This window comes from Triticum aestivum, chromosome 5A (genome assembly GCF_018294505.1).
Source record: "Triticum aestivum cultivar Chinese Spring chromosome 5A, IWGSC CS RefSeq v2.1, whole genome shotgun sequence".
In the NCBI taxonomy this organism is placed as follows: domain Eukaryota; kingdom Viridiplantae; phylum Streptophyta; class Magnoliopsida; order Poales; family Poaceae; genus Triticum; species Triticum aestivum.
The window spans coordinates 367,902,989-367,930,928 of record NC_057806.1 but is presented as its reverse complement, the minus strand read 5'-3'; the positions used below and the strand labels follow the sequence as shown (position 1 = coordinate 367,930,928).

General features: G+C 44.7%; 1 long non-coding RNA gene and 1 pseudogene across 6 annotated transcripts; one reads left to right on the top strand and one right to left on the bottom strand.

Moving 5' to 3' along the window:
* The first annotated feature begins 18,056 nt into the window (after positions 1-18,056).
* Positions 18,057-19,180, top strand: LOC123101315 (F-box/kelch-repeat protein At1g55270-like; annotated as a pseudogene).
* A 4,109-nt stretch (positions 19,181-23,289) lies between these two features.
* On the bottom strand, positions 23,290-26,811 carry LOC123103418 (uncharacterized). 6 transcript variants are annotated; one of them, XR_006449814.1, is made up of 6 exons: positions 26,099-26,811; positions 25,706-25,825; positions 24,745-25,613; positions 24,527-24,628; positions 24,194-24,285; positions 23,290-23,888 (listed from the first exon to the last, which is right to left on the bottom strand). It is a non-coding gene; the product is annotated as an uncharacterized lncRNA (long non-coding RNA). The 6 variants fall into 6 exon arrangements; XR_006449816.1 differs by having other exon boundaries at positions 23,290-24,285; positions 24,745-24,841; positions 25,354-25,613; XR_006449812.1 differs by having other exon boundaries at positions 23,290-24,285.
* Between the last annotated feature and the right edge of the window lie 1,129 nt (positions 26,812-27,940).

The window sequence follows — 27,940 nt, the reverse complement described above, 5'->3', positions numbered from 1 at the left end:
ATTTGCCCCCTGACTGCTGGGACCCACCAGCTACATCTTCGCAGGCAAGGAAGTGCCTGACAGTCAGGACCCACCTGGTCGAAGCGTACGTAGCGTTGTCATTCTGGTCGCGAACGTGTACGTACATACTAGTCGATGTAGAGGCGCGCACGTGTTGTAGTAGAGGTGCACACGTGTCGTAGTAGAGGCGCGCACGTAGCATGTACACGTACGTACATCGGCCAGGGTGCAAGAAAGAAAATACGGCCACGTATGTGTACATATGGGCGGGGTCTCGAACGCCTACTCGCGCATACGTACGGCCAGGGCTCGTGTACATGGCTGGGTCGAAACAGAGAAACAGTGTCGTCGTCGTGTTCATGGGGAGGCAACGGAATGCGTCGTGTTCATGGGGAGGCAACGGAATGCGTCGTGTTCATCGGGAGGGCTTGGACGGAACATGTGATGGAAACGAGGCCTGGCGTACCGCAGAACGGAGGAAACGGCCTTGTGTTCGACCGGCCACGTTTGAAACGGGATCCTGTTCATCGGGAGGGGTCTGGCGTACCGCAAAACGGAGGAAATGGACCTCCTACGGTCGAAATGGGGGTCCTGTTGATCGGGAGGAGTGTGGCGTACCGCAAAATGGACGAAACAGACTTGTGTTGGAGCGCTATGGTCGAAACAGGGGTCCTATTCATCAGGAGGGGTGTGGCGTACCGCAAAACGGGACTCCACGGGATACTGTTCATCTCCACCGTCGACCTCCTCCAGCCTCCACGGGCTCCTATTCATCCAGCCTCCACCGTGCGCTACTCCACCAGCTACTGTTCAACCACCCCTCCATCGTCTACTGTTCATCCAGCGTCCACACCACGGGGTCCTGCCATCTACTGTTCATCCAGCCCTCCACACCATGGGGTCCTGTTCATCCACCCCTCCACCGTCTATTGTTCATCCAGCCCTCCACCACACTACGGGGTCCTGTTCATCCAGAGGCAACGCCACCGCTCACTGTTCATCCAACCCCCCTCCCCCCGCAATGCTCACTGTTCATCCCATCGATCGGCTTCATTTAGCAGTAGTAGCGAAGGAATCGCTCGATCGGGTTCAGTTAACAGCCATCGATCGATCGTCCGGGTTCAGTAACGCGTAGCCTGCAGTGCAATCACTCGGGTTCAGTTAGAGCCCAATGCCTCGCTCGGGTTCAGTTAGAGCCAACGCCTCGCACACATGCGCGTACGTGTACGTGAGAAACGCGCATCGCTCGGCCCCCGACCTCCCACCGTAACCGGGAACTCCCCGAAATTTTCCTCGCCCTCGCTTCTACCACGGTTCTTTCCGTCATGGACGGCCCAAAGAATGTCATGCAGCTGCGTCTCCGGCCCGCCCAGGATGAAAAGCCCATTTTATGTCATGATTTTTTGTCATAGAAGTAGGAGCCCACCACATCTATGATGATACCGGGTTTTGTCACAATTATCATCATAGAAGTGTCATATGTATGACAGAAAAAAAAATTCGTTCGGCCCAAAATGCCACGGATGTGTCTTTTTTTTGTAGTGAAGCGAGGTGTTTCATCAAGCCAGCTCTCGGCCACATTCAAAGTGCAACAAGCACGGTTCGGACAAAGATGCGCTGCAAGGTTTGCTAACCTGTTTACATGCTGAATAACAAAAAAAGAGGAAATATTACCGAGTGCTCCTATTTGTAAAAGGATCTGAGCCAGAATTAAGCGAGAATTGTGGCGAGTGTTCCATGCAATCAACTTCCATTATCACATGCGAGAAACCTCAAAGAGAACCAAATGTGTTGAAGATTGCTTTATCATATTTTTAAAATATAATAAGAGTGCAGACTCTCCTCCATCTGGTTCCTAGTATAGTATAGTGCATACCTCTATAGTAGTGGTACTAGTACTAGTAAAGTTTGCGCTTGGCTATTTGCCTCTTCGGGAAGTCGGACAATAATACTAATACTAGCATAGTGTATGCTTCTGGCAATCTGACACCGAATTAACTATTGCACGTCCACCGCCTGAGCGAGGGAGAGCTTGCATTAGTCAAAAGTTTCTCCTTCTCCTGCGAGCCACCGCGCGTAAGCTTCTCCCATCCCGCAAACTTCTCCTTGTTCGGCAAGTTAACGGGACACAGCAAAGTAATGCTAGTCCATACTGCCTCCTTTCCGGTTAATATGGCTTAATTTCAAATGAGATAAATACACTATCTGTCACTATATATTTGTAAAAATACGGTTAGTGGACTTCATAATATGCTCATTGCGCTCAATATATACATTTTCCGGTGTTTATACGGTCACTAGCTCACCCTGGCTGAGTATGTGTGTGCATGCACGTGTAGGTTGAGAACTTGAGCACGAACGTGTGTGTTTCATCGTGTGCTCGGACATGCATGCATTAGGACGTCGCGCGCGTTTTTGCGTCCATGTGTATGTGTGACTGTTGCATGCATGCACGAGGTTGTAGTCCCTTACATTCACATGTTCATAAGTCAATGCTTTGTCAAAACGTTGCATGCAAGGTTTAATCATTCGTTGTTCACGCATGCATTCCCGATATTAATATGTTGGTAAAGACAATTTCTTGAGGAAAACGGGCCCACGAATTGAGTACAAAGGAGACCAATAAGCCAGGATGGAGGGAGTACCAGTAGTGAACTGGAAGGAGGGAGTAGGTACTAGTAGTATAGTACTACGTAACAACGTGCAGTAACAAAATTCCTCTATGCGCATCCTATCTACTCACGTGTCATGCAAGAAAATAGAGATAAGTACAAGTGAGACTCAGGAACGGTCATACACGTAGGGGGAGTACATGTAGGGGGCACTAAGGAGCAGTCAAATCACACAGTAAGTTAGTCAGAAGAAGCAACCATCTTTCACTCTTCAATGACACGTACGCAATATAAAATGGTTGATATGGTGAGAAAAAGAAAACCACTATATATAGTTATATACACTAGCAGGAGCCTAAGCTACAAGCCTGCTTGCTTGGGTTGCTCTCTTCACAAGCATAGAACGGCGGTGGCCACACCGCTGGTCACATATCCGGCCTGATCCCGCCGCTGGGGGAAGGGAACAATGTTCTGCATAGTCGCGGTCGACGTCAGCGAGGGAGAAAACCCACAGTCGGTGCATCCCAATCGGGGGTCTCCGTGGTATGGGCTGATGTCGCGTCCCAACCGCCCTTCTAGCTACAGCCCGACGCCCTAGGTAGTACATCTTCCTTTTGGAGCCGGCTTGCTCCACTGCCGCAGCTCCCCACTTAGCTCCATCTCCATGTCGATCTTTCTCTACTTCTACCGGCTTCTATTTGTGATGAGTTTATGTCTCATGAACTAGTGTCAGTACTATTATTCTAATCACACTTCTTCAATATCTTTGCCATCAAGGGTGCTCAGCTCAATTTTAGTGGAACTGCACAAAAGCATCGTATGATCCGAGGGTGCCAGCCGTCTTTCCGTCGACAGGTTCTACCTCGCCGGGAAATTAAATCTTGTTTAGGGTTTAGGGTTTAAGTCGTAGTGACCCCATCAGTAGTTTTTGTTTTGTACATGCTCTCATAACTTTTGTCTTTAGTTGTGAAGTAAATATTGGCTATGATCTGTGAATCATTGAGATGCATCAGCATGCGTGTTAGTTTTCCTTTGTATTTAATGGAGTGTTGTAACGGGGCAACCTTGGAGTAGGAATGAAAATGGAGAGGAAAGTTCCCATTTTTTCAGAGAAAAAATGGAAACGGAGAGAAACTAACGTTTCATTTCGTTGGATCGCGCCATCGAGCAAAACCAACATTTAAATCATGCCTATCGCGTTCGTGTCTCACCCTCCTCCACGGCTCGACCCCACACGGTCGCTCGGCATGCCACTCACCGCAAACCGAGTATACGATAACTTTCCCGCCTGCTTGTCGATGGATCGCGCCATGGAGTACTAGCACTACTGGAAGAGATTGACGAGTTGGGGGAGGATAGCTAGCTGTAGCACGGACTCCCATGAACTTTATACATGCATGTTGTGGCCGGCTATTGCAACCTTTGAACACGGAGCAGTCGCATGCACCGGGAAGCAGCGCGGGCGACGCTCTCTCGGACGGTGCGCCGCTTCAATGCCGGCGCCAGTGAGAGGTCGCGTCCGCTCTGGCCGGGCATGAATGCGGCACTGACCGTTTCGGGCGAGAAGCACACGCGGGTGATGAAGAGGGTTCGGGTTGGTCAGGAGCGGGCGTGGCAGCAGTCCGCATGCCCGCAAACAAGAGATTGTGTACGTTAATATTGTTGCGTGTATAATTAACAACGTAAATAATGTGCCAGTTGGAGAAATATGATTGGAGATAGAGATGGAATTTTACGTAAACACGGATATGCATGTCTATGTCTTTTTTTTGCGGGAACAAACTTGTATTACTCACGTAGCCAGGCTACACTCGGAGTTACAAAGTTCGACATTGCCATCATGGCCTGTATCTAGCCAAACAGCGATACGACCACTAATCCTACCATAATGAGCTAAAGTATGACTGACAATGTTGTTGGTTCGTCGAACATCAGCAATACAAGTATTTCGGAGTGCCATGAGCGATCTAATCTCACGCACCAAAAAACCAAACCGAGATCTATCAAGATCTTCATTCCTAATCCTCACCATATGCGTAGCTTCAAGGCAGTCGGTCTCGATATTGATATTTGGAGCTTAGACTCCCCATGTACTTCATTATATTAATATAATTTACCGTAGAACGATTTTTCTACAGTGTGTGGGTCAAAAAAAGATTACTCCACTACAATGCGAGCGACAAACCCTCTTTGATGGCTAACAATTCTGCTTCCAGTGCGTTCACGCAATAACACAAGCTTCTACATGAAGAGAAAATTATAGCACCCCCATGATCCCTAGTATCATGCATGTACCAGCAGTTCCGTTCTCTGGCAAGAAGGAACCATCCGTATTCAGTTCTACCCAGCCATCCTCAGATGCATGTCTATGTCTATGTGTGTGTGCGCGACGACTCTCGCGACCTAGAAGCGGGGGCGTGTTTTTGATCGAGTTTTCTTTCTTGATACGTTAAAAAATTGTCCGCCAGTTTTTGCTTCTTTTTTCTTGGAACACGCGTATTCTATTTAAAACCATTGCTATGGAGATTTTTTACTCCATTGTATATATAGCCTCTTGTTTGATAGGGTTTCTCGCGTCTCTCTCTCTCACCCTCTCCATATCAAAACAAGATGACAGTGTCCACTCTATCTCTCTCCTCATCGGTGGTCACATATCCGGTTGAATCTCTTCTGTTGCGGGAGGTGAGGAGGTGCAACGTTGACGTTGTCGCCGTCTGCGATGGAGGAAGCCGATGCGCACCGTCCTCTCAGAGCCGGCTCTGGCACAGTCGAAGGTCCTCCGCGCCCTTGTTCACTGCCGTCGTGTGGGCAGATCCCGCCTGCCCGCCTAAGCGACATCTCGCCCACCTGAGGTATAACTTCTTGTACTTGTCCAGCTCCCCAGGTCGCTGAATGCGGGTTTTCTTCTATGCGACTACTCCCCAGCTCCCCATGTATAGTAGCTAGGGTTCATCGGCTGGTCCAACATCACCTACTATTATAGAGGAAATGCCACTCAAAAAGTTGTCCTGATTTATGACTCGGTGGAGGTATACATGTTGTTTCGACAAAAAGTACATGGTGGTTGTGCGGTAATTGTCCATATGCTCCTATTGTTGCTGCTAATCTAATACTATCACTGGTTAAATGAAGAAATGCTTTTTTTCTCGGGTATCTTGGTTTAGTTCCCATCAAGATAATCATGATACTTCTGTTTGTTGGTGTACTTTTCATTAATTCTTATTGACAATTGAGATGTCATTGTTAATCTTGTACCACTGCCAAAACAAAGTAACAACACTATATCCATTTTTTATTTTTGCAAACAACGATGCGTATCTCCATACCCAGACATGCCTTCCTCAATTTTAGTGGAACTGCACAAAATTGGATGGCCATTGTTGTTCCACCTCACTGTCCTCTGCCACGTGGTTCTTCCTTCCTCGAGCTTGATTAATGAGAAGAAACAGACCGCAGTGAGGATTTGTTGAACTTCATAGGTGCCTCGCCCAAACTTGATGCCAAATGGATGACGCATCACCACGATGACCTATCGATGCTCATGGTTGTGCCTCATGGTTGCGTCGGCTGGTGAAGCAGATCGATTTTTGACGAAAAACAAGTTGTCTTCCATCAGTGCTCTTTGCTTGGTTGCGTTGGAGACGCAGTCATCTTTCACATTGGTGCAATTTTATCACACAATTGGCTATGAACCAAATGTTTCCTCGAAGTAGGATCGACGTTGGTACTAAGAGCATAAGTTTTGTATTGATTTCTAAGCCTTCTCACAACTTTGTCTTCAGCTCCCCTGTAATTTTATTTGTCCAACCATTAACTTTGATTAAAAAATTGTGTGGACTAAAACTCGGATGGACGTAGTAGCCCTCCATTTTTTATTTACTCCGCATATTAGATTTGACTGAAGTCAAACTTTGTAAAGTTTGACCAAGTTTAGGTCGAACACAACAAACCATAATTATTGAGAGAGGGCAAATTGTACATACTCTCAAACCTTTCTGATAATTGAAATTAAAATTCTTTATTTGTACACACTCTCACATGTTTCCGATAATTTGGCGCATGTGTGGTTGTTCACTTAAGAGAGGGTAGTGTACCGCACGCCCCAGACAGGAAGTACGACCAGGACACGTGGATCGTTAGTTCATCGGAAGTAGTAGTTTTATTCACTAGCATGTTAAATTAAGAGTTCTGTTTCGTACTTACACAACTTAAAATGATTGTTATGGAGAGAATAAGAAAACCACTCCACTATATATTAGTAGTATACACGAGTACTATATGGACGCAGCTTCATTGACTTAGTGCACCTGCCTTTGGGTTTATGACAGGTGGGCCCAAAATGTGGCTGGCCCACCTATCATACAGCCAAAAGCAGGTGCAGTTAAGGCACCAGAGCTCAGTCCGTACTACAATATATATGTAGTACTATATAAGCTGGAGCCTCAGCGCTTGTTCACTAGAGTTTGCACTCTCCACACTCTCGCCGCACTACATATATATACACGCTGGAGGCTCAGTGTTCCTTTCCTAGGTATGCTATAATCACAGTCTCTCACCCAGTCACCCTCTTCACCAGATCTAAACAAGACTGTGTTGGCCTCTGTCTCTCTCTCCCCCCTCACAGCTAGTGAAGGAGGCGTCCGGATCCCGTCGCACTGGGAAGGGGAGGAAGTGCAGCGTTCACTCTATCGGCTTCGGCGAGGGAGGCAATCCACTGTCGGCTGCGTTGTTCTCTTTCACCCAGCGCTTGTGCGGGAGGACCACCGACCCCTTCTTCCTCGCTGTTGTATGTGGTGTGGGCAGATCGGGCCTCTCGCCGCACGCCTTGCCACATCCCGACGACCCTAAGGTATAAGTTTCTTTGAAACTATCATTGCTCTAGCTGCATGCGGATCTTTTTCAATTCTGTAGTCGAATCTAGGTCTTGGTTCAAAGAGGAAAGAAGGGTGCGGTGGGGTGGAGCATGAATCTAGGACGTGGTTCAATGAGGAAAGGAGGGAGGGAAAGTAGTATAGACTGGCTACCCAGCCGCTTTGTTGGTCAAAAAGGAAAAAAAGGGGTAACCCAGTACACACGTCTATAAGGAACTGATCTCTTTGTTGAAAAGGGAAAGAAACTAGGGGTCGGGTAGTTTGTGCAGGACTAGATTTGCTGCCCTCACATAGGAAAAAGGTTCAAAGAGAACAAATATGGGACCAATGCATCACCCATTTATACGTGTGGGCGCACATGGTCCTGGCATTTCCCATGTCCCATGTCCCATACAACTATTTTACTGTTGGTAATCTAAGAATGCTGCTGGAAAATTGAAGCAATGCCACTGTTAAAAGTAAATTACATTCTTAATGAATGTTGTTTTAAGAGAATGTCTCTGTTAATATGAATCAATGCAACCGTTTTAGAAATGCTATTGTCCTACTTTGTTTTCCATCAAGATAAGTTAGATGCTTCTTTTTGTCGCCGTTTGTTTCATCTCCTTTATTGGCCAATAATTATTTCCTTTTTTGCCTCTGTTAAAACATGGATATCTATTCAACTTGTTGTTATAGCAAACTTAAATGTCACACTGGCAACTTTGCTTGATTTCAGTGCAACTGCACAAAACGAGATTGAATTTCCTATTCGTGTTGGTAGATTCGTATTTTATGTTGGTTGTCTCACGAAAGGTCAGTACAGGCCTTCATCCACATGATTGTGCAGTGTGCTTTGAGATGATGTGCTACTTGTATTGGTACTGTTTTAAATAAATGTTGAATTGAAGCTATTGTATTGCTCTCTTTTCCCATTAAGTAGTGAACAAAAATGGAACCAACCCAGACATGATGCGTGTTGCTTTGTTACAACAAACTCTGCATCACCCCCTTTATAAGTAGATGGAAGCACATGGTGTTGTTGCGCCCACTCTCCCCTGGAACTGTTTATGCTTTTTGTTAATCTAATGCCACTGGTAAAATTAAGCAATGCCACTCTCATAATTAACTATTGAATCTTAGTTCAAAACTGCAACACTTGCTAGGGATTGGCGGAATTACTATTTTTGTGGCCGCGTGTTTCATCCTCCTTTATTTTGCCAGTAATTGATTCTTTTTTTGCCTCTGTTAAAACAGGGATATCTATTCAACTTGTTGCTATTGCGACATTTTGCTTCGCTACACGAAACACTTATGTTTTAAGAGTGTTTTGTGCAGTTCAACTTGAATGGCACGCCGGCGACTTTGCTTAATTTTGGTGGAACTGCACAAAAGGAGATCATGGATTTTCATATATGTGTTGGGATTTCTTTCAAGTCCTCCACGCGAGTTGTTTCAAATCTTGGTCAAGAAAGGTCAGTACCAACTTTCATCCACATGATGTTGCAGCGTGCTTTGAGATGTTGTGCTACTTGTATTGGTACTGTTTTGAATAAATGTTGAATTGAAGCTATTGAACTGTTGTCTTTTACCATTGAGTGGGCAAAAAATGTTCCAACCCAGACATGATGCTTGTTTCTTTGTTACAAAAAAACTCTGCATCACCCCCTTTATAAGTAGATGGAAGCACATGGTGTTGTTGCGCCCACTCTCCCCTGGAACTGTTTATGCTTTTTGTTAATCTAATGCCGCTGGTAAAATTAAGCAATGCCACTCTCGGAATTAACTACTGAATCTTAGTTCGAAACTGCAACACTTGTTAGGGATTGGCGGGATTACCATATTTGTGGCCGCATGTTTCATCCTCCTTTATTGGCGAGTAATTGATTCCTTTTTGCCTCAGTTAAAACAGGGATATCCATTCGACTTGTTGCTATTGTAGACCGGATTTCCATATATGTGTTGAGATCTCTTTTAGGTCTTCCTCACGAGTTGTTTCAAATTTTGGTCTTGAAAGGTCAATACCGACTTTCAGTATCGACTTTCCTTAGAATTAACTACTGAATCTTAGTTCAAAACTGCACCACTTGTTAGGGATCGGCGGGGAGTACCATTTCTGTTAGGGATCGGCCGGAGCACATGTTTAAGAAATGTATTGTTCAGATAATGTCTCTGTTATTATATATCAGTCACAGTGTTTACAAATAGTACTATCCTGCTTTGTAGTTCTTTCTACATGTTTAACCAAGGTATTGTTAAGATAATGTCTCGGTTAAAATGAATCAGTCGCATTGTTTTAGGAATGGTACTTTTCTGCTTTGTCGTTCTTTATACATGTTGAAACAAGGCATTGTTAAGATAATGTCTCGGTTAATATGAATGAATCACACTGATGGAGAATTGCTACTCGCTTGCTTTGTTTCCCATTAAGATAAGGTAGATCAGTAGATGTTTTTCTTCTGGAAGTACAAGTCATCAACCGTTATTTCTCAGTAATTGTTTCCCTTATACCTATTGTTGCTTACAGGGATATCAAAATTAAATCTCGATTTTATTCCGACTTTAATTTTAGTTGAATTGCACAAAAGGAGCCAATGTGTCTAAGGCAAACTATTGCATTAGTGGGTCTAGTTGGTTTTACCACTTTGCAGAAAGAAGCAGTCACTGTTTGCGCTACATTATAGAAGGAATGATTGAGAAGCTTTACAGAGTATTAGTAGACACTGGTGACATGGCTAGTCTGCAGAGAGCATAGGCAACTCTACAACACATGGAGTGCACTGGGCAAAAAGTGCCCAAACAAGTACAAGAAGCCATGATAGGACTCCAAGTCCGTCAATATCATTCTAAGCAACAATGATGGGGCATCTGGGTATGGTAATCTATTTACCGTACTTTCAGTTTGTTAGTCCACCGATTGGTGGGTTGACACTGGGGCCAATATTCATGTGTGTGCTGATGTGTCTTTGTTTTCTTGCAACATATAAATACGAAATCCACAGGGATGTCAGCTTAATTTTAGTGGAACAGCACAAAATGTTCAGATGGTTCGTGTCCTCCATAATACTTCATAATGCACAATACATTGAATGGTTCTCTAATCATTCGTTGTCACCTTGAGCCACCAGACTATCAGATGACAAACCCTGCCCATTCCACAATCATAGGCATTACATATTTTGAATGGGAAAAGCTTGTCAAAGTTTAATCATTGATGTTAGCAAGAAGACATTAGTTTAATATATTGGAATTGGAAAACCTTGTCAAATTTTGCTCATTGATGTTAGCCAGAAGACATGCATTTGATATTTTTGAGTGGGACGTCCTATGATGTGAGCAACGCTGATCGTTTTTTCCTATTCCTGTCTTTAGTTCAGAAGTAAATATTTACTCCGCTGAGATGCATAGTCACATGAATGTTGGCTTGTGTAAGGTATATTAAGAGTTTGTTCTGAATGTTGTGTATGTAATGACAGGCCTTGTGAGTTTGATTGCAAAGTTGAGCTTGGAATGCTGTGGCATGCGGCATCACGAGCTGTTCACCATGCCTCCTGAGAATAATGCTTCATATTGTTTTGCATGTTGAGCTAATGCTTATGATTTGCATATTAAGAAGATCATCCTCTTCTGTTTTTTCTGTGCTTAAGAAGTTCATTGTCTTATGTTTCATTCATAGCCTATACGACAACTCGGGTAGGTTAGAGGTGAAATCATATGATCTTCCAACCAACTCATCATCTTAGGCCGTGATTGGATCGTCGTTTTCCAACCAAAACCGCTTGTAAAACTAACACTTGAAGATGGTCTCGGGTGAAGCGTTTGGTTGGTCGATTTCGACTAATAAAATATACACTTGTCTCTCAAATTACACGTGTAACTCGTCAGTTTTCGTTACAGACCCCAGACCCTCGGTTTCATTATGCATGTATTTTACGCGTTGTTTCCGATGACGAGTAAATTACACTTGTATCTTAATATAGGTGTGAAATAAACCAGAGCTCCCAAGCGCAGCCTTACCGTTTCATGTCGTCTCAGTCTCTCGAATGTGCTCATAGGTGTCCGATGATCCTGGCTTCCTGAATGAGCAGCGGGCGCTGTATCAGACCATCCCTAGGGCCCGCGAGGCCCTCTCCGTCATCCTTGGAGTTGTTGCGCTCGCCGTGGCGCCGAGCATTGTCAACATGGTCAATGAACATGAGGATTCAGGAGATGATTTTATTTTGACTGGATGACAGTAGGGACCCACTAGGGCCATGGCCGTACGTACGCAAGTGCCTCCTTATTATGTACAACTATATCTTTTTTGCTTCCTCCTGGTTTCCTGACATCATGGTCCCACACCATTGTCAACCCATGTAGTCAATAAACGAGAGAATTGCACAAGGAGCGGCCGATAGCTGGGACCAAGCAGCTCGAGCAATATGTGTGTTTTTGAGGTGTGAGCACTGTAGAGTTTTTCTTGAGCGATGTTTTCGTTGTTGTTCAGAGGAGAGCAGGGTATTAACTGGGTAGGCTGTGGCCCGTCTAGCCTAGGCCAGATATCCAGCCTAGATATTAATTTTTTTCAAACTGAAAATGGCTAGCCCGGCTATACTTTTTTTTGAGGAATACCCAGGCAAGGTCAACTTGTTATTCTTCGCCCCGCTGGGCTGCAAATCTTTCCTAGGAGGGATGCATTAGGCTTAACAAAAAAATGGGCTTTAAGAAATAATAAATGGGATGTAATTATAAAAACTGGGTTGTAACTATAAAAAATGCACCAAACACGTAATTAGTTTATAAAATATTATTTTTGGATTTTGAAAATTTTAATTTCATTAATTATTGCGCGTGCAATGTTTCGTTGGATTTTTACGTAAGACAAATTTATATTGAAATTGTATTTAATCTGATTAGAAATTTCGGGATAAAAATATTTCAGATCCCATCAAAATGTGGGAAATTTTATTGAATTATGTTTTGCATATTTGGTTGAAATTATTAATCGTTGTCCTAGCTAGAAAATGGGTTGTACTTTTAACAAACTGTAAATGGGCTGTAGTAAATTCCACTAGAATTCAAAAATGGGTTGTACATTCTTACAAATCTCAAATTTTAACAAACTGTAAATGGGCTGTAGTAAATTCCACTAGAATTCAAAAATGGGTTGTACATTCTTACAAATCTCAAATGGGCTATAAGTTCTCTGCCACACACTTGTGGGCCTACTAAGTTGACGCGTCCCCTAAAAAAATTTGACACGCATGCAAGGCTTTATCAACTTATAGTCAACACACGGTTCTAGCAACAGTGGCCGTTGGATGTCCATCCAACGAATGTCGTGCTTCTTCTTTAATCTCGGATATTCTAGCTTCACCCGCCCAAAAAATGATTCCTCCCCCTGACATCTGGGGCGCACCGTTTCGGAGGCTGACCTATGGGCCTACTAAGTTGACGCGTATCGAGGGCTTTGTCAACTTAGTCAATATAAACGATTCTAACTACTGTGACCGTACGATGTCCATCCAACGGCCGTCGTGCTTCTTCAACCTCTGGTCTTCTTGCTCCAGCCTCCCAAAGCAGTGCGGGTCGTGCCGCCTACTACTGCCTCCCGTGGCCGGCTGTGCTGCCACGGAGGCCTCACAACCCCCTACTACTCCCACCGCTGGCCAGGCCCTGCGGCGACGGCATCCTCACACCATAGCCAAACCAGTGAACCATCGTACTCCTCTCCGCGTGGGCATCCACTGTCGCGTCTTCCCCGGCTCCACGTCGTCCCCTTCCTAGGCCTCGCTGTTGTCCACTGCCTTGGTGCTCTCGGCGCGGCGTAGTCAATGTGGTCAATGACCAACTTCTATTGGAAGAGTACTGTACATCGAGAGGCTGACAGCTGAGTCCACGGCCGCAGCAAGGAAGTGCCTCCTTATTACGCGGAAAATAATTATTGCTCCACCTGACAGCAGGGACCCACCGGACGAGCCACCGTATTTCATGAAAAAAACATTTCCCCCTGACTGTTGGGACCCACCAGCTACATCTTCGCATGCAAGGTAGTGCCTGACAGTCGGGACCCACCTGGTCGAAGCATACGTAGCGTTGTCATTCTGGTCGCGAACGTGTATGGTCGATGTAGAGGCGCGCATGTGTGGTAGTAGAGGCGTGCACGTAGCATGTACACGTACGTACAGCGGACAGGGTGCAAGAAAGTAAATACGGCCACGTACGTACATACGGGCGGGGTCTCGAACGCCTACTCGTGCATACGTACGGCCAGGGCTCGTGTACATGGTTGTGGTTGGGTCGGAATGGAGAAACTGGGTCGTTGTCGTGTTCATGGGGAGGCAACGAAATGCGTCGTGTTCATCGGGAGGCAACGGAACATGTGTTGTTCATCGAAAGCCAACCGGCTTGGACGAAACAGCCGATGGAAATGAGGCCTGGCGTACCGCAGAACGGAGGAAACGGCCTTGTGTTCGACTGGCCACGTATGTGTACATACGGGAGGGGTCTCGAACACCTACTTGCGCATACGTACGGCCAAGGCTCGTGTACATGGCTGGGTCGAAACGAAGAAACAACATCGTCGTCGTGTTCATGGGGAGGCAACGGAATGCGTCATGTTCATGGGGAGGCAACAGAATGCGTCGTATTCATGGGGAGGCAACAGAATGCATCGTGTTCATCGGGAGGGCTTGGACGGAACAGGCGATGGAAACGAGGCCTGGCGTACCGCAGAACGGAGGAAACGGCCTTGTGTTCGACCGGCCACGTTCGAAACGGGATCATGTTCATCGAGAGGGGTCTGGCGTACCGCAAAACGGAGGAAACAGACCTCCTACGGTCGAAACGGGGTCCTGTTGATCGGGAGGGGTGTGGCGTACCGCAAAATGGGGGAAATGGACTTGTGTTGGAGCGCTACGGTCGAAATGGAGGTCCTGTTCATTAGGAGGGGTGTGGCGTACCGCAAAACGGACTCCACGGGATACTGTTCATCTCCACCGTCGACCTCCTCCAGCCTCCATGGGCTACTGTTTATCCACCGTCGACCTCCTCCAGCCTCCACCTACGACTATTCATCCACGGGCTCATGTTCATCCAGCCTCCACCGGCTACTATTCAACCAGCCCTCTCCATGGGGTCCTGTTCAACCACCCCTCCATGGTCTATTGTTCATCTAGCCCTCCACTAGCTACTGTTCAACCAGCCCTCCATCGGCTACTGTTCAACCAGCCCTCCACGGGGTCATGTTCATCCAGCCCTTCACGGGGTCCTGTTCATCCACCGGCTCGATCGATCGGGGTACTGTTCATCCAGCGGCAACGGCCTCTACTATCACGGGTTCATGTTCATCCAACCCCCACCAGGAACTGTTCATCCAAACCCCCAACAACGCTCACTGTTCATCTAGAGGCAGCATCGATCAGCTTCAGTTAGCAGCAGTAGCGAAGGAATCGCTCGATCGGGTTCAGTTAACAGTCATCGATCGATCGCTCGGGTTCAGTAACGCGTAGTCTGCAGTGCAATCGCTCGGGTTCAGTTAGAGCCCAACGCCTCGCTCGGGTTCAGTTAGAGCCCAACGCCTCGCACACACACGCGTACGTACGAGAGAAACGCACGTCGCTCGGCCCCCGACCACCCACCATAACAGGGAACTCCCCCGATATTTTCCTCGCCCTTGCTTCTACCATGATTTTCTCCGTCATGGATGGCCCAAAGAATGTCATGCAGGTACGTCTCCGGCCTGCCCAGGACGAAAATCCCATTTTTTGTGATGATTTTTTTCATAGAAGTAGGAGCCCACCACATCTATGATGATACCGGGTTTTTTCACAATTATCGTCATAGAAGTGTCATAAGTATGACAGAAAAAAATTTGTTCGGCCCAAAATGTCACGGATGTCTTTTTTGTAGTGAGGCGTAGTCGGTTGGCAATGACCTTGACTGCCAACTTATATAGAACCGGGCAGAGTGATATTGGACGATATTGTGAGATACTCTGGGGGTGACGTACCTTAGGGATCAGTGTAATTGACGTGTCGTTGAGCCCCACTGGTAGTTCACCTTCGTTGAGAAAAGCCAACACCGCTTGAGTTACTTCATCTTGTAGCAACTTCCAATGACGCTGGAAAAAACCTGCCGTGAAACCGTCCACCCCGGCGCCTTGGAAGGCGCCATTTGAAATAATGCTCGGTGGACTTCAAGTGGCTCGTACGGTTTACATAACAGTTCGTTCATCTCCGGTGTGTCCCGGTTTGGAACATGCGATAATAACGCTTCAGTGTCTCCAGCACCTTGTCATATAGAGTGCCTGGTAGAATGCTTGGATTTCTGCCTTATCTTCCTCTTCATTTGCACAGGTAGAGCCATCCTCTCTTTTGAGACCAACTATCCAGTTGGTGCGTTTTCCTCGTCTAGCTTGTGCTTGAAAATATGTCGTGTTCTGGTCACCGTCACGGAGCCACGGAACTCGGGATGCCTCAACTAGACTTCTTTGAGCCTAAGGGCTTCTATGAGTTTCTTCATGATGCTTATCTCCTCGTTTGATGGGCCTCGCCCCACTGAGTGTTGACGTAGCTTGTCAAGTCGTTTCTGAAGGTTACGAACAGTTCTTGTCAGGATGCCAAATTCGCGGGCTCCCCAGGGTTCAAGCTGATGTTGTAGAGCCCCCAACGAGTCCATGATGCCCTGCAGTCCAGGATTGCGGGTCTGCTCCCGCCAGGTTTGTGCTATTAAAGGCTCATAATCCTGATGCGACTCCCAAACATTTTCATAACGGAACTGCTTGGCTCCAATCGGCCTCTGTGAGAATGCGTGGTTTCTGAACTCAACAATGACAAAACAATGATCGGACTCCGCCGCACACACATGCCGAACCCGCGTATGATCATACCTCTGCCTAAACTCATCGTTGGCAAAGGCCCTATCAATCCTTGCTTTAACATTTGCGTCTCTAGGCTGATGATTGTCCCAGGTGTAAGCAACACCCGACCGCCCCAAATCTTGGAGCACGCACTCACTGGTGACTTCCCGAAAATCTCTCATATGCCTCTCAGGGCGCGCTGATCAGCTAAAGTGCTCGTGTTGATACAAAGTTTCGTTGAAGTCGCCTATGCACATCCATGTTGCATGAGGAATGGCATGTAGGGTTCTTAGAAAACGTCAGCTGTGATGACGGTCTTCTGCTCTCGGCGCTCCGTGAAACCCCGTTAACCTCCATGCATTTGAGCTCGGTAAGCCATCCCGGACCAAAACATCAATGTGGCTCTTACTGTAAGATTTAAGTTCCACATCCACTTCTTTAGACCAAAACAACCATATACCTCCGCTAAGACCGTCACTATCCACTGCAAAGTTGCCTACAAACCCTAGAGTATGCCGCAAATCCTCCACTCGATTACCTGTGATCTTTGTCTCCATAACAAAAACCAGCTCAGGCCCTTCTTTCTTCACCACATTGCGAAGCTCTCGAACTTCCTCGGGGTTTGCAAGCCCCCGATAGTTCCAGCTCAAACAGCTCATTACGACTGGCAGGGCTGACTAGCAGCACCTACCGAGTTCTCTGACGTCATTGGCGTATCTCTTTTCTTTTTTGGCGCACATTCTTCTTCTGCGCCCTCAATGTTGTCCTCTCCACTTGCTGGCGCAGGATCACGCTGGATTAAGGCATTGGTGTGGGTTTCCACATGTTCTTCTGTTGTCAGCAAGGGCATAATCACCTTTCTGTACACCTGATTCAGAGGGCCACCTTTCCTCTTATTCCTGCCATTAGTATTCTTCTTCTTAGGCGAGGTGACCTCCGGGTTGCCATCTCGCGTAGAGCTGGATTCAGGAACTTCATTCTTTCCTCCTCTTGATTTTGCATTAGTCTGACTCGCCCCCGAGTTCCCATTTGAAGATGTCCTCTTTTTGTCTTCCGGTGCACGGAGACTAGTTTTGAAGGGGAGGTCGCCGTTCTCATCTCTAGTCCCCGGCATCGGACAAAGCAGATCCGAGTGACCCAAGCAACCACACGAAAAACAGAAGTTCGGGACGTTTTCATATTGTATGTCATACCAATCACGGCCGCCTCTAGCCGCTGAATCTATGAGGATCCACCTTCGCAAAGGTTTCCTGACATCAATTGTGATTCGTGTCCTCAAAAATCCTCCCATTGGATCAAATTGCACTGATTGAGCATTCTTATCAATTTGTTTTGCCACTGACAGCCCCCGTTTTTTGTTCCGAAGATTGAAGGGCAAGTTAGGAACCCTGGACCACAACTACAGCCTATCGAATTGTAATTCAGAAGGCTTCATGCAATCGGAGAACTCGGATAGGATGACTGCGTGCTTACTGATATGCCATGGGCTGCCAACCCACACGCGATCGCGACCACGCTTAGCGGTGAATTCCGCCACAAAAATATTTTCCCCCGCCGGCCTAAAGGTCGGGCCTTTAGGGTTCCCCCAAGCAGGACGAAGAGCATTGCAGATCGTTTGGATGTGGAACTTGTGTCGATGTAGAACTTTCCCTGTCAGTGACCACATCGTCGGTTCATCATTGTCGACATCGCCGATCACTAGCGGCGTGGCTTCCTCTTCCATCAGATCCATCTTGCCCATCGCCTCCTCCAGCCATGCCCTTGCCGTCCGTGGCGAGAGGGCGCCTGCCTTCTCCTTGCCAGCGTCGGACGAGTCCATCCCAGCGCTGCCCCGGACACGCCCCGCCGATCGAGATCGGTCGTGCGCCGCTTTTTCCCCTCGAAATCCTAATCGCCTGTCAGGAGGTTCCTCGTGGCCCACCTCTTGTACATCATATATATGTGCCTTTGCACATGACTAATACATGGTACAATTCCCACAACATACAAGAGGTGCCAAACTCAGGCGCCACTGTTGGGTGGCCTTCTTGATGAACTGGCTATTTCATGTCTGATGCGAGTTCCTCGAGTCAAGCACCTAATGGCATAATCTTCGTTTAGGTTGTAAAAGATGAAGCCGACTTTTATACGGGAATTATTATTACTCACTGCGGAAGAAATTTGGCATGGTAGAGGAATGGGTTCATGTCTTCAAAAGGGGTCGTGATCAGAACGTATCTTGGCATGCCTTTGATCTAGTGCATCAACTCTTGAAGTCGCTTCCTCCAGTTCCACCAAAGTATTCGGAAGCCGTGGGATTTGGTTGCGCGGTTCTTAGTGACTGCTATTTGTACTTATTTCATGGCAAAGACTCAATAAGAAGATCTACGAGACATGTTATATTTTACAATACTCAGACAAACAAGTGGCACCCTGCCCCAGATATGCTACAAAAGCGATATTTCTATAAGGATATGATTCTCACAGCCAGATTGTGAGCGAGGTCTATCTGCTGACATCAAACATGTGATCAACCACTTGTAATGAACTGGTTGCAGGCTTATGGATTCTGATCATTTCTTTTAACGGTCGTTTTTGTTTAGTGGATTGTCGGGACACCTGTAAGCTACAGTAATAGTTTATGATGCAAACACACAGACACGGGATTGTGGACAAGATTCATGGACTATACACGCCATCTGAGCACCTCATGGTCTTTTGAAGCCGTGGCTGCTTTGGTCTCACTGGATGGAAAGCCCTGTGTTATCCGTAATAACATGAGCATTACCCTTGTTGATGTCTATGACCCACCAACGCTTATTGAGATTGATAGTACCTGCATGTGGGAGACTTTTGCCCGGGAGGGCCAGCACAGGTCTTTTATGGCAAACTTGTGGTAAAAAATTGCAAATCATCATTTAAAGATTAGAATTGTATAATTTTTGTTTTGCAACCCTTCGCCGAATCTAGATTTGGTCCCTCTTTTTTGCGGGGCTAGATTTGGTCCCTCAACTCCGAAATCGGAAACTTGCACCCCAATTACTGAAACCGGACAAAGTTCATCCCTGGACTCGGTTTTGACTGTTTTTGGTGCCGACACACTCCCGTTTTGGCCGTGTTGGCTCAAATTCACATACTTATGAAAATTCGTGAACTTCTTAAAAATGTACCTAATTTTTCAAATCCATGTGCTTTTCCTAGTTCTTGTAACTTTCTAAAATTCATGTACTTTTTCAAATTCACGTATGTGTTTTCAAATCCATGAACTTTTTTGAAATTCGTGTACTTTTTCCAAGTTCGCTTTTTTTCAAATGCACATGTGTTTTTTAAATCTTCATGAATTTATAAAAATTACATGAACTTGAAAACAGTACACACACTTGAAAAAATATGGGAATTTGAAAAAAATACATGAACTTGAAAAAAAAGCGTGAACATCAAAAAATAAATGGATTTGGAAAAAATGTATGTGAATTTCAAAAAGTTCATGGATTTGGAAAGTGCATGGATTTGAAAAAAATATGCGACCTCGGAAAAAGTACGCGGATCTGAAAAAATGGACGAATTTGAAAAAGATATGTAGATCTCAAAAAAGTTCATGATTTTTAAAAAATATACGTACTTGAAGAAAGTACGCATTTCAAAGAAGTCCTTGGATTTAAAAAAAACATGATTTTGAGTTAGTATGGTCAAATCCAGGGTGAGTTGGCACCAAATACAGTCAAAATCGAGACCATGGATGAACCTTGTCCGGTTTCAGTGGTTAGGGGCGCAAGTTATCCGGTTTCAAAGTTGAGTGACCAAATGTAGATTCGGCCAATAGTTGAGGAATGAAAAGTATACTTTTCTCTTTAAAGGCCCATATTTTTCAATGCCAAGTGCTCCAAGTTTGAATATGTGTGTTTATCAAGTGGAAACATGTTCAAATGTATTTATTTTTTGGTGATAAAGATACTTAGTTTTTTATGAAATGAATAGAAATTGAACATATGACATTGAGCTACTAACTTATTTTTTTATTAAATAAAAAACATATGAGATTGGAAATTAAATGAATAGACATTAAACAAATAAATTGAGCTACTGAAATAATTTCAGCAAATAGAAAAACAAAAACATATGAGATTGAGCCACTGAAAAAGAAATCACTAAATCAAATAAAATATCACGATTTCATTTCCAAGTGCTTCGAGTTTGAATATTTGTGTTCGTCAACTAGAAGCATGTTCGTATTCGTTTTGTTTTGCGGGGAAGATAGTCAGATTTTTCAATAAACATATAGATTGAGCCACTGAATTTTTGTATTAAATGAAAAAACATATGAGATTGGCAATTAAATGAATAGAAAATTAAAATATATGAGATTGAGCCACTGAAATAATTTTCATTACATAAACAAAAAAATTTGTTTCATTGCCAACAATGCCAAGTGCTCCAAGTTTGAATCTGTGATTTTTCTTTAAATAGATAGAAATTAAATCATATTGATTATATAAGCCACTGAAATAATTTTCATATTAAAAAATGGTGGTTTGTTATGGAAGGGCTTCGAATCTGTGTGTCTGTGATTTTTTATTAAATTTAAAAACATATGAGATTGGCAATTAAATGAATAGAAAATTAAAATATATGAGATTGAGCCACTGAAATAATTTTCATTACATAAATAAAATATGATGGTTTCATTGTCAAGTGCTTCGAGTTTGAATATTTGTATTTGTCAACTGGAAGCATGTTCGTATTTGTTTTGTTTTGCGGGGAAGATAGTCAGATTTTTCAATAAACATATAGATTGAGCCACTGAATTTTTTTATTAAATGAAAAAACATATGATATTGGCAATTAAATTAATAGAAAATTAAAATATATGAGATTGAGCCACTGAAATAATTTTTATTACATAAATAAAATATGATGGTTTCATTGCCAAGTGCTCCAAGTTTGAATCTGTGTGTCTGTGATTTTTTATTAAATGAAAAAACATATGAGATTGGCAATTAAATGAATAGAAAATTAAAATATATGAGATTGAGCCACTGAAATAATTTCATTACATAAACAAAAAAAATTGTTTCATTGCCAACAATGCCAAGTGCTCCAAGTTTGAATCTGTGATTTTTCTTTAAATAGATAGAAATTAAATCATATTGATTATATAAGCCACTGAAATAATTTTCATATTAAAAAAATGGTGGTTTGTTATGGGAAGGGCTTTGAGCCAGAGCAGGCCCATGGTGCAGCGGCCTGTTATCCTTCCACCGTTAGAAGCGGACAGTGAGCGCTGCTCCGTGAGACCAGCCTAACGCCGTGTGAAATTTCTTGAAAAAATTTACCAGGAAAAGTATTCGTGGCAAAAAGACAAAAAATTCCTATGTGTAGAAAAAACTATTTGGATGGATTTTTTGTTCGGACAGTATTTCCTTCACCACACATACGTTTCCTGGTATTTTTTCAAGAAAATTCACACGGAAGTAGATCGGGAACCCTGGTTGATATCCCAAAATCTTAGTTTTTTTGGATATTTTTTACATTTAATATTACCCAAGAGCTCCTGAATATTTTCTAGACCTGACTGTTTATATCACTATACGCTGGTTAAGGTAACAATATCAATCTTTTTTCCTAATAATAAAGCATGGGTTGACTCTATGGGTTTACCGTCACAATACGCTTCTTTCCGTAAATTTACGCTTTCAGTTTTTTTCACCTATATTATTTTCTACATTCGAGGTGGTATTATTAGTAGGTATAGATTTGAGGTGGTACTAAAAATTTGTCCATCTAGAATAAGCCGTACGTTGTCTAAGCAACGTTCAACTGGGCCGATTTTGTTTCGGTGTAGCAATGAACCAGGCAAGTGGGAGCTTAGATAGAACTCAGAACCTCTTCTCCTGTCCCACCTCGCTTCTTTAGATCTTTCTCAAAAAAAAAACCCTCGCTTCTTTAGATACAACTAGCACAAATGCCCGTGCGATGCAACGGGAGAAAACAGGACCTTAAGAAAACATGGATGAAGATTGCCGCCTTCTATTTCTACACGGTTTCCTATTTTCAAAATAGTAACTGCTTCAAAGTTATTCAATCAAATACTAATGGGTTATCCCTATAGAATTTTTTTAAAACAGTTTCCAAGTTATAATTCACTTCTGTGATGCTTAGATTAGAGTACGTATAAGTATGTGCTTCGTTGAAGAGAAAGGGCGGGGAATGAATGTGCGTCGAAACAAGCGCTAAAGTTTCTCTCTCGCATCGTGTCTCTCCCCCGACCCCTATGCGCTTCATCAATCCATCGGCTTCACAAACTAATGCTTAAATTGTAAATCAAATTGGAAGATCAAATGCAAGCACCATGGAAGAGAAGCGAATGAGATGACACAAGAGCTAGCTAGCTTTTGTTTTTACGGTAAAAACCACTGTAATTGGGCCAATGAACCCTGAGCTTTTCTCAATGTAATCTCATAAACAGTGTAACTATTATTTGATACCAATAAAGGAACCACCATCACCTCCCCTAAAAGAAGCAGCAGACTGCCCACGAATTTTCATACTTTTGCATGTTCCACTTCAACTATCTGCTTTTGATCCTTCATCAAGAAACACGTTCCTCGATACCACTTCCTGAAAGTTGGAACAATATCACGGGCATAGGCAATACATCACTATTACTTTGTGAAAGTTTCTGCTGAACTATCCTTACTGTATGTTCTAAAAAAAATAGAACTCTCATCCCTGTACCAGAAAAGCACGCCTACAACGGCATAACTGCATCAACTATGAAATATACCATGCTGATTCTACGGAAAACAGGAACACCAAGAAAGAGTGAGGTATAGAAAAAAAACATGTCGATTATTTTAAGTAACCAACAAAAGGGTCATGGGCAGCAAATATATATAGAAGCATCTCAAGAAAAGAAAAAGATGCACAACAATAAATAAATAAAGCTAATTTTTAAAATATTGGCAGCAAATGTAGAATATTAATATTTGGCACTTTATATGACAATGAGAAAATAAACCAGGATGGGTCACCTCAAATAATTTGACCGTATCATCTTCATTATGGTTCAAATGAGAAAGAATAGAAAGGCATTAAGCAATAGAATTATTAGTCAAATTCCAGTACAAAGTATGACTACCGCATCTTAAAAATGCACATCTAATAGCTTGTAAACATGGCCAAATTGATGCCTGCTAATTTCGCATATCTTTTTCCAAGCAATACAATATTTCTTTTCGCATACCTACAGTGCATATATTATTCACAAGAGAATGAGAGAAGACCATGATCTCCCCAGGCTCTGCATGTAAGAGGAGCAACAGACCTAATTGAACTACAGCTTGTTGACCGAACATGTGGCGGGTCGTGGGTGATGTTGGCGCCTGTGCTCTCCCAGGTGAGGCGGTGAGGAGGCAACGACGGCAGCGCCTGTTGAATGGCGGCCGTGGAGCTCCAAATTGGAGGAGGAGAGGGTGGTCTCCATTCTTGCTCCATCGGTTGGTAGCCATGGAGCCCCAATTTAGGGTTGAATGGATGTTGGATTCTGCCATACTCATCGAGAAAGATAAATGCAGTGTTTCGGTTGGACTGAACTCGGGAACTGTCTAGCTGTCAAAATTTGTGATGTGAGCATAACCATGGACAGATATAAACTGAAAACCAATACAGTTTATTTTGTACGAGTACGCTTTGAAAAAAAATGCACACGTAAAGAGGGTCCAAAGTTGATGATGAGAGACAAACTAATATACCCCTATTTGAAGTATGGTCATGGAAGCAACCTGCATTGGCAGGGTGTGCCATGGTCCAATAAGTATGACCCTTACGAAAATTGGTAACTGAACAATGCAAGGAATCTATGAACAGTGCATATAGAAATTTGAATGATATATAAATGAAAAATTACCACTTACTCAATAGGTCCAGTGAGATACGATGTAGCACTTTGGCAGCCAAATTATCTTGCAAAATGCAAATACACTACATAAATTATTGGATTTGCCACCTGAATAGCAAATTCAAGTTAGAATTTTATGTCGACAAACACATATCGGTTCCGGTAGGTAATATGCAGTGAAGACTCCGTGTTGCAAACGTATCACACAGCTGCTACATTGCCATTACGAAAGGACAGCAGAGTAGAGCTAGCAGCAACTGAAAGTCTGAGTACTAAAACTATCTACCCTCTGCACCACAGCTAGCTGTACCATGTGAACTATTTGCTACAGAGTTAATAAGTGTCTCACCTACACGAACATGAGTTGCATCCTCGTTTGATTTACTCCATGATCCCAATCCAATTACTTCACTCCTTGAAGCCACAACGTTTCACTTCCTGACATAGCATCCTGTTCATCAGTCATGTTCTTAGTGTACTGTACATTTGCCATTTGCTGAAGAGTTTCTACATGGTACATCAATTTAAACTTCAGACAGCAAGAAAGTTTCGACATAGACAACAAACCTCAAGTACAAGAAGCTCAATACCCAATCCTTTCGTCGGTTGATTAACTATGTATTGGAAAAGGTATTTAAGCTCCATGGAAAGATGCTTCTTGTAGCTGTTCAAGTTTATTGGTTCAGAATAGAAGCATGAAGATAAAGATTGAAGATAATAAACAATTCTAGGAAGGATAACACAAGAACCCCAGTGATTAGAAGGTATATAGAACTATTGCTTTCATTTTCAAAGCATTAGGATTGAAGACTAATCCAAATAGCCGTAATTATCTAATGCGATTAACAAAAATAATAACAAAAATCTGTAGTCTTGGCAAATCGGTGATATTTCGGTGTACACTTCTATAGATAAAAGGTTAATATTTTCTTATCATTGGACATTTGGATTTAATCTACATGCTTGCAAATTCAAAACAAAATCAACGTAGCAATTTTCAGGAACCGAGCAAAGGCAGATCGAGTGCATCTTTAGTAGCACGTACGAACTGAACAAAACAATTGACAGTAGCATCGACATTGCTATTTCTACAGCACCACCTAAACAAAGAAACCCGGATAAATTCTAATTTCACCGTGTTTTGCAATATAAAACCACAACTAAATTAATTCTAACTTGTTGGAGCCTGTAGTAGTCAGAGCTTGTCGTCGACCACGTTTCCCACATCAGAGCACACATCCTTGAGATCACCAAACGATTTAGCCAGTGGCTCATTCCCGAGCACCTTGCCTTCAAACAACAGAGACCACCATGTAGGCTCCCTTGATTGCAGACTTGAGCCCCCCAATTTCTTCTGCAAACCTGGCTTCGCAGACCCAAGGATCACAACTATCGAAGTGGGAGCTTGAGAGGATGGCTTAGGAACCAAATGCACCCTAAATTATTATACAGAAATTGGTTTATTTATGGATGTGCCAAAAAAAAGCTAACCACAATACTTACAATACAATAGTTATGAAATTCTTACACAGGGAGGAAGCATGCAAACAATGGCTACCCTTCATCGCAAGTATTTCTTCGAGAATATCCAACATTTTCCATACTGAGCTCCTGTTGATTTTAGAAAAGCAAGATAGCCGTTCTTCTCCTGTTTGAAAAGGCAGTTCTCATAAATATAACAAAACGAATACAACTAACCAGGAAGTACTTGTTTGCTTGTGCAGTGATTGAGAGGAAATACACCCTTTTTTAAGGAGCTATGGGTCTCAGTCCCCTATTTCCAACAAACGCTCAACCTATTAGAACTAACAAGATTATTCGAAGGTTGCAAGCTAGTCACGCAGTAGAAAACTGGCACGGGAATGGAAACCAATATTCTTTTGTCGGTTGTCTGGAGCTAACAAATTAGGATTGTCCTCACCTGCACTCCCAAGAACGTCAGGATTCAGACTGCCATACCGCCGCTTGCAATGCTCAAATGTTGCAGGTTTCACAGGGCACATCCAATTGCTGCAACCAGAGTGTGAGATGGCCAACAACATGTTCCGGCCATCCAAGACAGGCAGTGTGGTATCGAGCTCGGTCCAGTGATCGTCCAGACCAGATCAAATGAGAGAGGGAGGGGGCAGCCTTGGGGATCAGCCGGGAGTGGGGAAGGGGTGAGGAGGGTGCTGGTGGGGGGATAGAGAGGAGCCATGGCGGGGGGCGGAAGAGGTCGCTGCACCTCGTGCCGTTGGCCATGGAGGGAGGGCGGGGGAGAAGAATCACCCAGATCCAAGCCCGCAACCGCGCGCCTCGGGAAAGCCAAGGCTCGATCCGGACGAACTAGCTCGTATCGAGCTCCGCCGCCTCAACAGGAGCTCACCTCCCTGCCCGTCGGCCGGTCACCGGAGCTGCCATCGCCGGCGACCGCCTCCCTCACCTTGTGCCCCTTCTCCTTCCTCTCTTTCCTCTCTCCCTCATGCCCTGGCTCCATCTTTCTTTGGATCAGCAGGACGCCGTCGCCACGGGAGCAAGACGTCGCACCCGCCCCCATTTAGCTCGCGGCACCGGATCGAGGCTCGTGCGGGGTGGGGCGCCTCCTGGCGGCTGGGATCGGGAAGCGAGGGAGAAAGAGGACCGCGGATTGAATCCGTGAAACTACAGGGTTTTATTTGTAAAATTTCTGAACGAAACGTCTTTCTCACTTAAGAAAGGACTGCGGGTTAATTTCTCAGAAACAGCAGGACTTTTCTGTAAAAAAATCCGACGACGTAATAAAAATCTTTCCCTACTAATAAAGCACGGAGTGCTTCTGCCCGTCCGTCGTCGCTATCGATTTTGCATAAAAGTCCTTCAGTTTATTCGAATTCAACCCGCAGTCCCTGTTTAAGTGGATACTATGATATACGTCGTTCTTACAAAAAGGACCCTGCATTTTGTTATTCGGTTGCTAGCGAGCGAGACGAGGTGGAGATCAAGGTTGGCCGCGATGCAGACGATGCCCGGCGCGGTGGCTGCGATCTCCGGCCAGATCCGGTCGAGGAGGCGAGGCCGTGGCGATCTAGGAGGCGCGGGAGGAGCTCCAGCGGCGGAGCTTCAAGTCCAAGTACATGGCGGCGGCGTTCCTCGCCAGTTCCGAGCGAGATGGGGCTCCGATGCAGACGATGCCGGGCGCGGCGGCGGCAATCTCCGGCCAGATTCGGTCGAGGAGGCGAGGTAGGGGCCGGATCCTATTCCGGGGGCAACATGGAGGCGATCTACAAGGCGCGGGAGGAGGTCCAGCGGCGGGGCTTCAACTCCAGCGGGCCCCTTTTCGATGGACGGGACCGCCCACGTCGCCAACAACTCCCCGAAGGCCGACAGGGCCTCCTCCTCTGCGTCCTCGACCGACTCGGCCTCCCGGCGCTCCCGGCCGCGGAAGGGGATTCACCTGCGGCGGCGCCGGTGACTATTGTCCGCTCAGAGAGGAGAGGGCAGCTAAGGCGACGACAAGGGCGCCGGTGAAGACGTGCAGGACCTCACACTGCCGTCGGGGATGTCCTTCGCGGCGATTCTCTCCCAGGTGAGCGTCCCACGCACACACATCCCGTATACTTGGTGTTAATTTCTTAGTTTGTCCACTGCAAGTTAAGATGTGAACAATTGCGAGTACTGTCAGTATGGAACGGTTGAAGTGCAGAACAAGTGGAAATCTATTCATGTGTCTACGCTGCAGGTTTGGAAGGGGATCACTGATGGGGAGCTCGATGTGCTGGACACATTTGAAGAAGAAGAGTATGTG